Consider the following 14,937-nt stretch of genomic DNA (forward strand, 5'->3'; position numbering starts at 1 on the left):
CTTTTCAACAGTAATATAATGTTACAGTTTTTCCCTCGCAGGAGAGAAGAGCTCATCTCCTGGAGTCATCCTCCAACACCTGGTACAGCTCCCTTCACATGGCTGCTGGAGAAGGACTTGGGGCAGAGAACAGAAGGGAGAAAAATCATGGGGGAAACTAGTACTTGCAATGCCTAAAAATGAACTTTGGGGCCTCTATTTCTAAGTGTCACTAGATGAGCCAACTTCCCTGGTATGCATTGTTCTCCCCACATGCTGATCTTGCCCAGCCTGTGAAGGAGGGGGCAAGATAGGTCACCTCTCTAGATGCTGCTTGCTTGTCTGGAGCAGGAGGAAAATGAGGGCAGGTAGGTGTTAGCCACTGTTCAGTGAGGGCACATACTGTAAATAGCTATTTATATTTTCCATATTGACTTATATGTTTTTCTATCTCTAATAATCACACCTAGAAGTTCTCTGCATGAGTGATGTCAGCTCCCATCTGATTCTCCAAGGAAAACGAACCGAGCAGTTAATTAATTATGGAGTAACAATCTGCAATTTCAGAATAAACTATCTACAGACATTTCAGAAAGGTTTAAAACCAAGAGAAAGGAGGAAAAAAAGCAGGTGCTGTCACAGTCTACTGAGTTGCAGATCTTGCACAACCAAGAATACCAAAAATGAATCAGTATTTAGACCAATTTTACGATAACTACACATAAGGTATTTCCCTTTTTAAAATGAGTCACCAAGGCCATTTTGGAGATACCTGCTGTTAAATTTCTGTGCTGTTTTTATAAGCAATCCCACATGAGTAGGAAAATAAGACATCAACAACCGCCTACAATCATCTTACAAGTGCCCATCTGAGCTACAGAAACACTTTCTCTCATTAACTTTTCAGTAATTTATCTTTGCTTACACTGAAAGGATTTTAATTGTTTCTCCACTGGTCCTAGAGCCTATTTAGATAATCATGCAACAACAGCCTCAATACAAACAGCAGCTTCGAGGCACATCACTCAGATTTAGCAACATCTTCTGGAAGCCCAGCTTAAACACACAAAACCCCTGCAACAGACACATCACTCATTCTGCCATAATATGCCTATACTTAGTAACAGTTTTAGCCCAGGAAGATACTTCTGACGCTTGGGGGCATTCAGGATATATTTCTCTTTCCTAGAGAAAAAAAAAAAAAAAAAAAAAAAAAAAGACAGATTTTCTTATTTTCCTGAGACACAGCTTTCCTGTCTCAGTATGGACCATGCGGTGAATACCTTCTTGCAGCTGCTCCATAGGGCACTACAAGAACTGCACTGCAACATTTTCATATTTACATTTCAACCCTGCAGCTTATTCAAAATCCACAGTATTTTTAACCCCTTCCTCAGTACAAATCAAAGTTTAAAAAGGTAACCAAGAGGTCTCTTCAGCAACACAGTAGTTTCAACATGAGTATGCATGTTCCAGTGATCCTGAAGAAGCAAGAGCAATACAGCATTCATGTGGCTTTCCTTCAAAACTTACTTGCCTTACAGCACAAAAATAAAAAAAAAATTAAAAAAAAAAAGCCCAAACGATCAAAAGTTTGGTTTCATGTGCCTGTTGTTCTTTGTGCCTTTATCATCTCTGATGATCTTTCATTTCCTGCATCTGCTCAGGTTCCAAGAACAGCTGGCACTAGATTTAAGCTGCCAGACAAACACTACCAGTGACCAAAACGACAGATGTGATGGGACGCACACTGAGGCGACTGCCCACCAAGAACCTCTTTATGAAGGCCCAGCTGGTCAAATCCTCCACGGCAGCAGGGCTTCACCAGGGAGATCTTCCATCCACCCTCCACTGAGCAAGTGAACATCCTCCGCTTGACTTGCACTCACTATTCCTTCGTGCTCTCTCACCCATTCCCTGCCCAAACTCTTCCTCCCTACAACCCCTCCCACTCAGCACCTGCAGGTAGGGGAGACAAGCTGTTCTCACGGATGATCACAGGGAGTACAGATCCTCTTCTCACATTGTATGTCACCGAGGTCATCAGACTCTCCACCAGGCAGCTGAGGACGCAGACCTCCGTGTATCTAGGGAAGCACGTGGATTAGCATCCATACCGGTTTTATGAGCCATAAAAACAGATGCTGAAAACACCGACATTTAAAGCAGGCTGAAATTAAGCCTCACCCTCCTCTATCCAAAAGCATGATTTAGTAACAGTGACCGCTCACTGCAAAGAAGCAACACCAGGAAGTGCTGAGGATAGGAGAAGGATGAACACCAGCTGACATCATCTGCCTGCAGTGTCTTCTGGGGACTACTCTGAAGGTACAGATAATCCTTGCTTTTCAAAGCCAGCAGACTTCCAAGCAAGCGTAAGGACAGGCCTAAAAACAAGACAATCATGTAGGCCCAAGTGCATTGTTAGGAGGAACACCAAGAATTGTGTTTTATTATTTTATCAAACCTTCTCCTTCCCTTCCTACAAAGAGAAGCAGATCTAAAATCTTCTCTGAGTCTAAGGTTTTACAGTACTAGAAATCTTGCATCTTCATCTGGTTTCAATAACATCTAGTTGTCTGAAAGTTGCTGTTCTTCCCAACCTACTTTATTTTCAGAATGGAAGACGGAATGCAACACCTAGAGGGAAGTTTGCAAATCAAAGAGGGATAAGACTTTGAGAGGGAGGCATTATAGCGTGAAAATGTATTTGTGCTTTATTAAAAGCAAAAGCAAGCCTACATTTGAGAGCTGTGCCATCTGTTCCCCAACAACAGTCTTGGTCAAAAGATTAATTTGTCAGCACAGACAGGATTTTTAATTTGTCCCACAGAACAGATCTTTGCTCTTGTGCCATGCCTTCTGGGACAGGCATCCTGACCTGGGAAATGTTGCAAAATTTTACTTTAAGGGTAACAAGAGCAATTTTGCTTTCAAAAATATGCTTATAGTATATTTCATTAGATAAGAAAATGGGTTTGCTGCATCTTTTCCTACAAAGGTCTTAGAAAGAGCGTATCTTAATGCACACAGCTGCTTTCGTATCTCTCTCAAAAAAACCTGCTTAAACTCATCTCTAGGAATAATACTAATTCTTCAAATTGCCAGCCAAGAAAAAGCTTGTTTAAATTTCAGCTGAAATGAGATAACAGAAAAGAGATAAAGGTGCAAAGTCAGATGAATGCACTTACAGGTTTACCAAAGTTACAGCCAACTCTCACTTTTCTCTTACAGAACTTTTGAGATTGAAAGCACTGGGCAGGTTGTAGTTTGCAAAAAAAAGATGATGTAACTCAGAAAACAGAACTGCTTTTCAACATTTTCATTTAGAATGGATACTTCTATTATATTATAAATAACCCTGCACCCCCAACACAATAAAAGCAGGTATTTATACACCTACAAGGATGCACTTCTGTTAATTTTTGAGTATTGTTTTCCCAGGCTTTTCTTTACTCAACTGTACAGATTGCAAATGCCTTAAGGCATTTACAGCTTGGCTAATAAAGAAGGGAGTGCTTGGGAAATTTGATTGACTAAGGGCTTAGAATTAGTATCTGACAGATGCATGCAAAAAGGTCAGTTGGAATTATCAGCAGTGGAGAAATTCCCTGTGATGGCTCTCATCCGGCTTTTCAGCAAGTTTTTTAGCAGGTAATATGCTGCAGGTCTGCTCCATCAAACAGACCTTGGAAAGGGAACCAGCTGTGCAGCTGCTGAAATGCGCCAGGCAGGGAAAGCTGTCTCTTCTCTACACCCCCTCCATTCTCCACTTAGCCACCTCTCCAGCAAATCATTTCCATCTCTGTCCCACTAGGTGTGTTTCCCACCTTGTCCCCTCTCAGACCTCCCTAGGGTCTGACCACAAGCCATGAGGAACCCCAGTACCCTGCAAAATCAAAGCAACCATCTCCCCTGTTGCACTGCCCCACATTTTTTTCTTCCCTCCCTAAAAACTTAACTGCACTATTCTTATGTAGTAGTAGTGAAACTTTGTTCTCTCTTGAAGAGCATCTCCCCACAGCTAGCAATTTCTGCTACCCAAACACAGTCATCCCAAAAGCAGAATGTTTCTTGGCAATGCAGACTGTTAGCTGCAGATCCAGAGCCACCTGCGCCAGCCTGCGGCCAGCTCTGTGGGTCCAGCTTTGATACTGGCAGAGCTGCGGGCAGAGCCCCTTTCCCCTGTCATTTGCTCTCAAACACTCCCCCGGTCACCCTGGCACAGAGGGCGATGTCCCAGCAAGAAAACACAGACCAAAAAAACCTCCACTTCAGACAGACAGGGAGGATTCATTCCATTTGCCCACCCATACCAAGCAAACAGGCATTTAAATTAAGTAATTAATTATTATTTGGAGGGGCAGAAAAATGTTAGGCATAAGATCTAAGGCAACAGAGGACAGTAAAAGAGAGTAGGTACTTAAGTCTTATGTCCGTGTCTGACTTAGTCCCTGTAAAATCTAGAGCAAATCTAGGTGCAAATATCTGAATGTTGCACTACTAGAGAGGTTTCTCCTTTTTCTCCTGCCACAACATTTCCAGGAATGATTTTTCTATATAATTATTTTAACATAGCAGACCATAAAAAGCTGTTTTTACACGCCTCCCCATATCTCTGTTCCTTCCATTTTTTTAAATATATATATATTTTAAAAAGGTCTGCAGTTAGACCAGCCCAAACACTTAGGAACTAGTGTTTCGCACAGGCAGCTTTAAACAGGTACTTTTTCAAAGGGAAAACACAAATTTCTTTTGATTGCTTAAAAAAAAAAAAAAAGGTAGGAACAGAAGAACTGACAGATTCGATCAAATCACAAGCCCTTCTCTGTTGGTGGTTGGTATTAGTATGTAGATACAATGATTTATATCCCTTATAACAGATAGTTATAAAGTAATTCCCAAAAGGAACTTAGTAGTTAGTTTATAGTCCAGCTTTATATGCTCTTACACTCCTGTGGATGCTGAAATTATTTGCAGGGAGTGCCAAATATATTTTTTAGCCTTGTTAGAAAGTAACCAAAGAAAACAAAGGCATAAACAGCCAAGTAAACAGAGAAGGCTAATCCTTTTCCTTTCCATAGCTTCTGATGAATAACATTAAAAAAAAATTTCTAGGGCAGATATTATAAAAACATCCATAGCCAGTAACCAACAGCGAACTTAAGATCACAATTTAATAGAAACTTCAACAGGTTTTGTCAGAAACTGTAGAGCTGCCATTTAATAGATACTGGCAGCAGAAAAACATAAACTAAATTTTAAAAAAAGAACCAGACAGAAGCAAAGAAAGTAAACATTTCTAAGCAACAAGATCAAAGGGGCCACTACAAACGTATCAGCACCAATGCGTTTAAGAGCTTCCCGTCTTTACGCACACTTCACAGAACAGTTGCAGTAAACTGGGTTTAGCAACACTGTTGTAGCAACAGCAACACTTCACTTAAGAAGACAACTTTGTTCAAGGTCCATTACAGAGGTCTACATAAATATCTTTAAAACCATGAAAACCATCTAAGTAGGCAAGCTTAAAACCATCTATTTGTTTTCTTGGAAAAGAGCTTTGGAGAGAAGTAGCTTCAACAACACTCCTGCTAAATGGGTAGCCATAGCAGAGATGCCTAGAAAATCCAGCCTCTGTTCTGGCATGAAACAAAACACAGCTGTGCTGTTGAGCGAGCAGAGGCCTCCTTAACGCAAGAGTTCAGCAAAGGTCCTGATAACCACATCCTGGCACTTTAAGACTTTTGCCTAAGGGCCTATCACTCTCAAATATACTTGTGGACAGAAGTCTCAAACATTGCTATTGCCCAAACAGACACACCAAAGTGTTGCCACATGTCAAGAAAAAAAAAACATTTTTGCTTTATTTTCTATTTTTATTTTGGAAGTCTATCTTCTCCCATTGCTATTCAAGAAGCTATTTTAATGTAAAAACATCAAACTGCTGTGGCTTTGCTGATGCTGCCCACTTCCATGTTTCAGCTGTTGACATCAGTGTTTTAAAAACATACCTTAGCTGAAATAGTGACTCAGTGAACGCATGTGCAACATTCCTTATCAAACCCAGCATAGTCTGATTTTCACCTTCCTCCAATAGGAGTAGAAGTACGAAGCATACAGACAGCAATGATATTTGGAAATCAGCAACCAATACTGGCTGTGATACACTGAACTATCACTCTGCCCTTCATTCTTTACTCTGTACAACAAGCTTGTACATTTATACCTTTCTATAGAGCAGGCAAAGCAAACAGAAAGACTAAAGATTTCCTGTAGAGGTTTCTAATGGCTTTTTCTAAAGCTTATTATCGTGAGAAAAACAACTGAAGTCAGTACAAGATGAAAGGCTCTGTATGCCCCGGATGGTTCAGCACCTGTGTTCTGATGTGCCCACCATGCCTCCCAGGGGGACTAGCAAATCTGCATGTTAGCTGCTCTCTTGCTTAATCCTCGCTGCAGGATTTACCGAGTGTTTTTAGGAACCCCTTCTAACGCTAAAGCGAACAAGAATTTAATGCCACGCAGAAGAAGCAACCAATAGGCAAAAGCTGCTGCTGCTCTTCTCCTCAGGCCCATAGTAACATCAATACTGGATGTAGTCATCTGGTCTTCCAACACTACCAGACTGCTATAATGCAATGATTATAACGCAGAACCTCTCACCCAGCTCCGTACTTTGGGATACATTTAAATGAAGCTGCCATTGATGAATCGGACTCCTGCAGACAGCAGAATCTCTAGCTTGCAACACCAATGAAAGTCTGTTTTAGGCTGGCAAGTTTTCTCTAAGCTATCTCTAATAAATCCTCTCACCTTGTTAATTAGTCAAGTTAATTTTGCAGTTAAAGCCCAGTTTTGTCCCCAGACTTGCTCCTAATTGAATAGAAGCATATAATTTGGGGAAAGCATTACTAAAAGAAAACTCTAAAATAAGGTAAATAAATCCTGCAGAGTGCTCTATGTCAGGTTGCCATGTTTATAGCCTGTAGTCCAGAACACGACACAACACTGACCTAGAAAATGAATGGTCTGTGGTTGTTCTATTTGCTCCACCCCCAACATGCACCCGAATTTGTACAGGAATTCTATGTGAAGTCAAATTTCAAATAACTTAATAATTATTATAGGTTTGACATAGAATCATAGAATCATTTAGGTTGGAAAAGACCTTTACGATCATCAAGTCCAACCATTAACCTAGCACTAACCAAGTCCACCACTAAACCAGTTAAGAGTAGATTAATAATTAATTTCATGTTTCCTGGCTTGGTGGCTGGATTATTTTTTAATGAACGTAAAACTAGGAATCATTAAGGTTGGAAAGGACCTCTAAGATCATCAGTCCAACCGTCAACCCAACACTACCATGCCCACTAAACCATGTCCCAGAGTGCCACGTCTACACGTTTTTTTGAACACCTCCAGGGATGGTGACTCCACCACCTCTCTTGGCAGCCTCTTCCAATGCTTGACCACACCTTCAGTAAAGAAATTTTTCCTAATACCCAATCTAAACCTCCCCTGACACAGCTTGAAGCCATTTCCTCTTGTCCTATGACATACTCATCATTAATGCTTTACTACTTAGAGCAAGGAGCAGAACATATAAACTTCTCACATTCAAAGGACCTGAAAACTGTTTAGTTCTTAACCTTGGAATTTTAACACAGGATCACTGGAAAATTAAAGTTACTCCTTCCCTCTGTTATGTAAATGTGCATATGCAAAGAGATTTCCTACCAGGAAAATATTCTGTCACTGTGTTTTGATATTAAGAATCAAAGAATATCAAGTTTGTCGTATTTTGTAAAGCATTATGTATATGCAGTTTGTGCAGGAAAAACAACAGGGTAGGGGGAAGCCAACAGGTATTCTAACATGTTGCATCCAATTTCTCTTGACAACAGCAAAGAAATTCTTCCTTAAAACACTAACATAGGGGACAATCTACATTTTTGATACACCAACTAAACAATTTACTGGAAAGCTATTAATTGTAAAGTGAAAAAAGTATATAAAATTGAATTCAAAATCACACTTAGCCCTTAAAAATTATGGATCCTGTTTCTCCCTTTTATCAACTTTGATATGAAGGAAGATGTAGAGTACAGGTTATATCAGCAGCTGCAAAAACTCCTTGCTCTGAAGGAATCTGACGTGTCTTCACAGCACTTTTGTCTTTGTAAACTGATTAACAAGGCAGCTCCATATTATATATCTCATTAATTAGCACTTTCAAATTTCCAGGTGACCTAATATTTTCCAGGTGAAGTTTCTCAGTCCACCAGGGGCAATTCAAAGCCTTACTAACTCTGCCAACAGAAGAAGAGGGGAAATCCCCCATTATTAACATTCCACTTCAGGTTAGGACTATTGTGCAGAGTTATGGATAATCTGGATTTTTCTTTTGATTTGGTGGTGTGCTTTCCTATAGGAACAAGACATACAATCAAATATTGCTGTTCAGAGCCTGTGGTCACTCACGAAGCCTGAACGGTGGCACGCTAAGAGCACTTAACAGTGGGCACTGTATTTAAAGACAATTTGTTTAGTGACTTTCTTGGAACCATCCAGGTATAACAAAGATATTTTTCAGAAACATGGAAAAGATTTGCAATCCACTCTGAGAAATCACTGTTTTGTAGGAAAATGGCTTTATAAACTGCTCAGTGCATACACAGGTATTTCCTCTTCAACTTTGATGCACGTTTCAGTTGTTTTTCCTGCAGTCCTGTTGCAAGCTCTTCCCAGTCCAACCTGCCATCGGCCAGGGACAGGACAGACTGTTCCCGGAGTCTATTACAGGAGCGTATCTTTCTTATCTCAGTAAATGTACCAATTTTAACATCCATAAAAGCAAAAGAACCACACTGATGTATTCTCTGCCATTTCACAGTGCAGCAATTTTCGTCCTCCTGGCAACGTAAGCAGGTGACCTGGAAGTCAGAGCAGGCAGTAATTCTGGTTCTGACTCACCGTGCAGACCTGGCAGAGTCACTCACATCCAAGTTTTCAGATAGGGCACTAACCTCAAGGTGTTTCATGCTTCAGGTGTTTAAGCCTGGCATCAAGCACCCAAAAGTTACCACAGACTTCAACCTCAGTCACACCTGCCTTCCAACTGAGCACCCCAAATCCATGGTCATGCCATAAAATGTCAGGCTATTCAATCTCTAAACTTCAGCTTTACAGCAGAAATACACCTGTAAGACTTTCAGCGGATCATGGAGCCAACAACCATAACTCGCTGTAATCTGTAACACCAGAGGTTAATGCACATCCACTTCCACATGACGATGACATTTAATGAGACCTGTCTCATGGATTTCGATCTAGCACAGTGAGCTGTAGTAATCAGAACTGCAGATTTCCATACGGACACTTACAGGGGTTTGTAATACATTCATCACTTGCAATGTTTATGTTTCATTAGAGCATGCAGAGCTCAGGGGATGAAGAGATTCAGTTGAAAGCATACATCTAAGCATCATGTTTTAAAATCAGCGAGACATAGCAGTGTTAATATCCCCCTTAAAGTTGTAGTGATGTCTTCTTCTAAAACCTTTCCTTTAATCTCAAACTGCGTGTGTATATGCGTGTTACTCTAAAACATTTTAAGAACTTTCTCCAGAAAACAAACCCAATCTGATTGTATGCTACAGGTCATTACAGTTGTCCAGATTTACATCTCCATTAATGGATACCCTCACTGATAATATTCTGTATATTCAGCTTTGCAGGAAAGTATAACTGTTTTGTGTGTATGTGAGAAAGCATATAGAAAACAGGCAAGACAACACTGGGTTTTTATGAGAAGTAATCAGCCATCTTCAGGTTTTTGGTAATAATATTCTTCAAACTACAAATACTGACATTCAAGATTTTTGTTTTCAAAAAGCAGATTATGTACTCAATACACTAATGGCTAGCTGAGGGAAAGTACAGGATGCGAAACAATGAAAGGTCTAGTCATAAATGCCTATCATGAGCAAATGTTGGCAAATTTAGAAAAGAAACCAAAGAGCAGAGGAGAAATGGCATACAGATCCATCGGTACCCCTCAGTGTGGCGGAGAGTGCCAGAACACCACTAACAATATCTGAATTAATTCTTTCTTTTTTTTCTCCCCACATTTAAAATGCCATGAATAAAACTTACTTTTTTAGTTAAGGTTGAAAGTTCAGCAGCCAACAGGTACACAAATTAATTTGTTCATACAGTGCCCAAATATGGTATCTTATATATATAAGTAAATTAAAGCTCATGTAAACAACCACACAAAAATCAATCCATGTCTTTGCTGTAATAAAAACGGAATATAATTAAATATCTGATTTGATCAGCTACACACCACAAGGACAGCAAATAACTCTGGTTGTTGTTAGCTTTTATCTTCACACATTTTTATTAGAAAGAGAATTGCATAATAAGTGTCTCAATATATTAGCACTATTTATATATTTCCCATATACATGCAGCCAAGAGCGTAACCTTATTTAAACTGCCTCAGTGCTATTTCAGCTCAGGGATCTCACAAGCAATCAAACAGAGCACAGAAGGGCAGGGACACTTATTTCCACAAAAACGTGTTTGTTTGGGGGAGGCAGAACAGAGAAATGCACATCAGAAAGGAGCCAAGCATTGCCCACCCAGCAGAACTAGTGCTCATTTCCCAGGTCTCTGCAGCACACCTGGGGATGTTATGTTGCAGGGTCCAGGTCTTCTGCACAAGTAAACAAACTGCTGTTCTCACCAGAAAATACACCTCTACCATCTAAACACAAGCCTAGATTCCAGGGAGAAGTCTTCTTAGTACTGGCTGTCAGACAAGACGAACTCCCGAAATTCTTGCTCTGTTTAGCCCTGTATATATTTTGACACAGAGCATCTCCATACATCACTGTTTATTGGACCTTTATATTGGTAACGGCATCATACGGAAAGGAGAAGAATAAGAGCCTTAGGGGCTTTTTGTTTTGTCTGCTTTGTTGTTGAGGTTTGGGGGGGGGGGGGGGGGGGGGGCAGGTTTGCTATCCAGTTCAGTTATTAAAAATAGCTAGGGAATCAAAACTGCAACAGCATAGGTCAGAAGATGCACCAAGAGTTATTAAGGAAGTAATGGAAAGGAGGGAATGGACCAGTGAGATCTATCCTGTCTGATGTCCTGCATAATACAGCATGGCAATTTCTTCACAAAGCTCAGCCTAAACTGAAACATTTTTTCAGAAAACATCTTTGCCTTGATTTAAAAGATTTTAATAGATGGATACTGTAGATTCTCTGTAAATCAGAGATGACAATTATCAACTAGCATAGTGAAAAATCCCCAAGCACTATGTTTCTATTTAATGGGTTGAGTGAGTTCATCTCCACAGAGTTTACCTGCTTATATTACCAGCTGTCAAGCCTCAGAAAGTCTGTCCTTTGTAGGTACCTGTAGACTACAAGAAGCTACTTAGATTGCAAGTCCATAGGTTTTTCGTAGAATATTTTTCTGCTCTGGAAACAATTCTTGTAACTTCTTTAAAGGTAACTCAAACTTTCCATTTTTCCAGCATTCAGAATTCCAGACTCACTAACGTATAGGAGAATAATGCTCGTACCTCAACAGTTCCCTCCCCATACTCATCTGCCCCAAAATCTTTTGACTACAGCCTCACAATAGGATTCAAATCCAGCCATCACAACCTCCGTGCCCCTTTCAGAACGGCTGCTTTATGGGACATAGTCTGCCATTTATGTTCTTTGTTTCCAGATGGAGGATCTTCTTTTTGATGTCCTATAATTTTTTTTTTTAAACATATTCAAATGACACCACTGGGTGAAAGCGAGATACTGCAGATAAAGTTCCCAATGACTTCCAGCTTATTGGACAACCTTGGACATGTTACTGCATCTCAGTTCCCCTTATCTTGAAATAGGGATATCTTAAAATAGAAATAATGACACTTAACCAAATTTCTACCAGCCTTTACATGTTACAAGGGATTAAAAGGAATCAGCCTCAGCAGGCACCTGAAGTTACCCACCACTGACCTCTCTATTAATCAGCCAAGCAACTGGTAAACCATATGGTCTGGGTAATCTGTATATTTTACCAGTAGCTGTACTTTGCTCTAGATGCTTAAGATACTCAAATAGCAGCAGGTAACAGCTCTTACACAGCCACCCCAAACACCTGGCATCACTGCATTCACAGTTAATTTTGTGCTCTCACTTTACTGACATCTTATTTACAAATTAAAAGACAAGTACATTTTAGTAGGTATTACCAATCGGTATGTTGGTAGCTCAGTTAGGTCTCACTGGTTCCTACCTCTGGTATTTCAAACTTTATGATTTAAGATGGATTACGGTACCTTTCACAGTGCCAGAAGATTCCTTGTACAAAAAGGAGAAAGATAAGTTTTCAAGTGAATTTTACAAGGAGAATTGGCTTCAAGAACATAAATTAAAGATGAAATGCAATAAAGACAAGAGCAAAAGCTTTCATACAGCACAAGCATAATCAGTACTTAAGAATTCCCTGCTATCAGAAGAAACTGCCTATTTTTTGCTCCTTCTGGTCAAGCTAGCCAGCCATCTCGTACCTCCATTACATGTGATTACCTATTTCTTTACAAAATTGCATATCAGCCAGAGCCCAGCCTTTGTCAAATGGCAAGTAGCTGAATTCCCTTCCTTTCTGTTTTGAAATCCCAAGCTGTCAGCCACCAGCAATTTCCAGTCAATCAGTAAAAAGTCTCCAGCATCATCATTTTAAAAAATTGCTCACTTTTGTTTCATAATTAACATCCTACAAGTAAGAGCAGAGCATTCACACATAGGTGAAATGGAGTCTGAAGTTTCTGAGAAAACCATTTACTCTCTTTAAGGGACTTGGGGACTCGATTTTTTTTTCCAAGGAAAAGGAGGCAATGTCAAAAGCTAAGTGTTACCTCTAGAAGATTAAAGCAACAAATCAAGGAATACTTATTAGCCAGAGTTTCCTGTTAATTGGCAAAGGTAAATGACGGGTCACCCTGTAGAGACTCATATTCCTATTCTGCCTAGAGCCAACATAAGCAGCCCAAGCCCTGAGCTGTGGGAAAATTACATCAGGGCACCATCACGACCTTCAACTAGCTATTTCATATATCTATCTCCTTCCTGTCCTTGGCCTAAATTAGAAAAGCCTGAAACCCAGGTGGATGTGGTCAGTGAACTCCCCAGTTCATTTCAAAATTTTCTTCTGGTAAGGAACAGCAATATTATTTTGGGTTGATTCAACTTGATATATTTCTGTTTTGCTGCCAAACACCGCTCATCATCTGCAGAACCTTAAAATCTGCATTCCATCCTCACTATCTGCAATCACATCCTGAAGCCCACAGCAAGGAGAAAATCCTGTGTGTTGTTTCAGGTCCACTAAGAGCGAGGCAACCAGGGCAGAGCCACCCATGCGGCTGCACGGGGCTGCTGATCCTCGCAAACCAGAAAAAGCAGCTCACTCCCAAACAAGACTTCCTGAATTTCCACTAGCTTTGCATGGGACTTTGTTAGATGAGAATAAAATTGAGCAGTATCAGAGAGGACTTGTAAGCAAGCTAAGAACTTAGGAGTCTGGGGATTTGTTTTTAACCAGCTAAACACCTATTTTGGTAGTGATGGTAAGCAGCTCTCCCCCAACTCAGCCTCCCAGGTTTCCAAGGTGGTCTTCCAGTACCCATCACATCTGCAGAAGATCCTCACTTTCCTATCATTTGTGTTATCTCTACAATGTACTGAACCATATAGCTTTTTCTTCGGCGTTGATAAATTGTACATTACACTGTATTTTTGTTAATTTTTTTTTGTTAAATTTTGTTAAATTTTCTGTAACATGTGGCACCCAGTTCTCAAAAACTAGCACAGTACTTATTCATACCAACCAGGAATACAAACACAGGCATTGAGACCACTTTCATTGAGATCACAAAGGGCTTCAGTAGCCTAAAGAGATTTTTTTTTTTTTTTTAAAAGGAAGTCTCCGACACTCTTATCAGCATGCTGAACAGCTGCATATGGGAAGAGATCCGCCACATATCCCAGCACACACCCAAATCCACCTGACCAAAGTGGTCCAAATAGTAACAAATAAGTTGACAAAAGGAAGAAAATAATCTAAACAGAATTACACAGACTTCCATTTGCCATCTGTTCTGTTTCTCCAGCATGCTGCTGCACTGACCAAAACAGACTGTCCTCCTCACTGCCTATGAGGTTAACAACAAACAAAAAAACCTCTGGCTAATGAAGTTTTCTTCTAAAATCAACAACAATTTTACCTCCGTGTAAAGAGATACTGGAAGACAGGCTTGAACCCATGGTTTCAAGGGCACAGAATTGCCTGTGCCTGGCCAGAAATGAGCATTTGAAGTATGTGCACACGCTGAGACATCGCTCTTCCTCCCTCCCCAGCCACCCCCCAATCTGAGACCACAGAGTGTCAAGCTCCCTCCAGTAGTATTTCTTAAGATAAATTATTCACTTTTTCCGCTCATTGTGCTGTACCTATGCACCGTGATCATAGCACAGGTTTGTAAGGAAGCAACACTTCTGTAAGGGAGTTGCCTGTTCTCCTTATCCTAAGAGCTTCTGAACCTGTAGCGAATTTCAGGTCAATCTTGAGAGATGGTAGAGGTCTCAAGGTTATTATGTTCTCGCATGTTGCATGGAAAAGTTGGAAGCTGAATGGAAGAGATGCAAATTAACCCCCTCCCGGGGAGGAAAAGGCAATGGCTCACCCACTCCCAGAGGCAGGCACGCAGACAGCCCCTGCATTACCAGCCGGGGACCAGCTGACACTTTGCACTCCCTGCCCGACAATGCAAGTCCTGTGGGCGAGAACAAAGGATGACTGGGGGAATATTTGTCACAATCTGCAGAAAAACAGGCTCATTAGGTCTATGAGCCATCTAATTATGACAGCTTGTC

At 40.5% G+C, this 14,937-nt stretch overlaps 1 protein-coding gene across 1 annotated transcript in view; it reads right to left on the bottom strand.

Moving 5' to 3' along the window:
• The window catches only part of MCUB (mitochondrial calcium uniporter dominant negative subunit beta), a 52,873-nt gene that overhangs the window by 14,475 nt on the left and 23,461 nt on the right, over positions 1-14,937 (bottom strand). The window lies entirely within an intron of this gene.

This window comes from Pelecanus crispus, chromosome 4, assembly GCF_030463565.1.
Source record: "Pelecanus crispus isolate bPelCri1 chromosome 4, bPelCri1.pri, whole genome shotgun sequence".
NCBI classification, from domain to species: domain Eukaryota; kingdom Metazoa; phylum Chordata; class Aves; order Pelecaniformes; family Pelecanidae; genus Pelecanus; species Pelecanus crispus.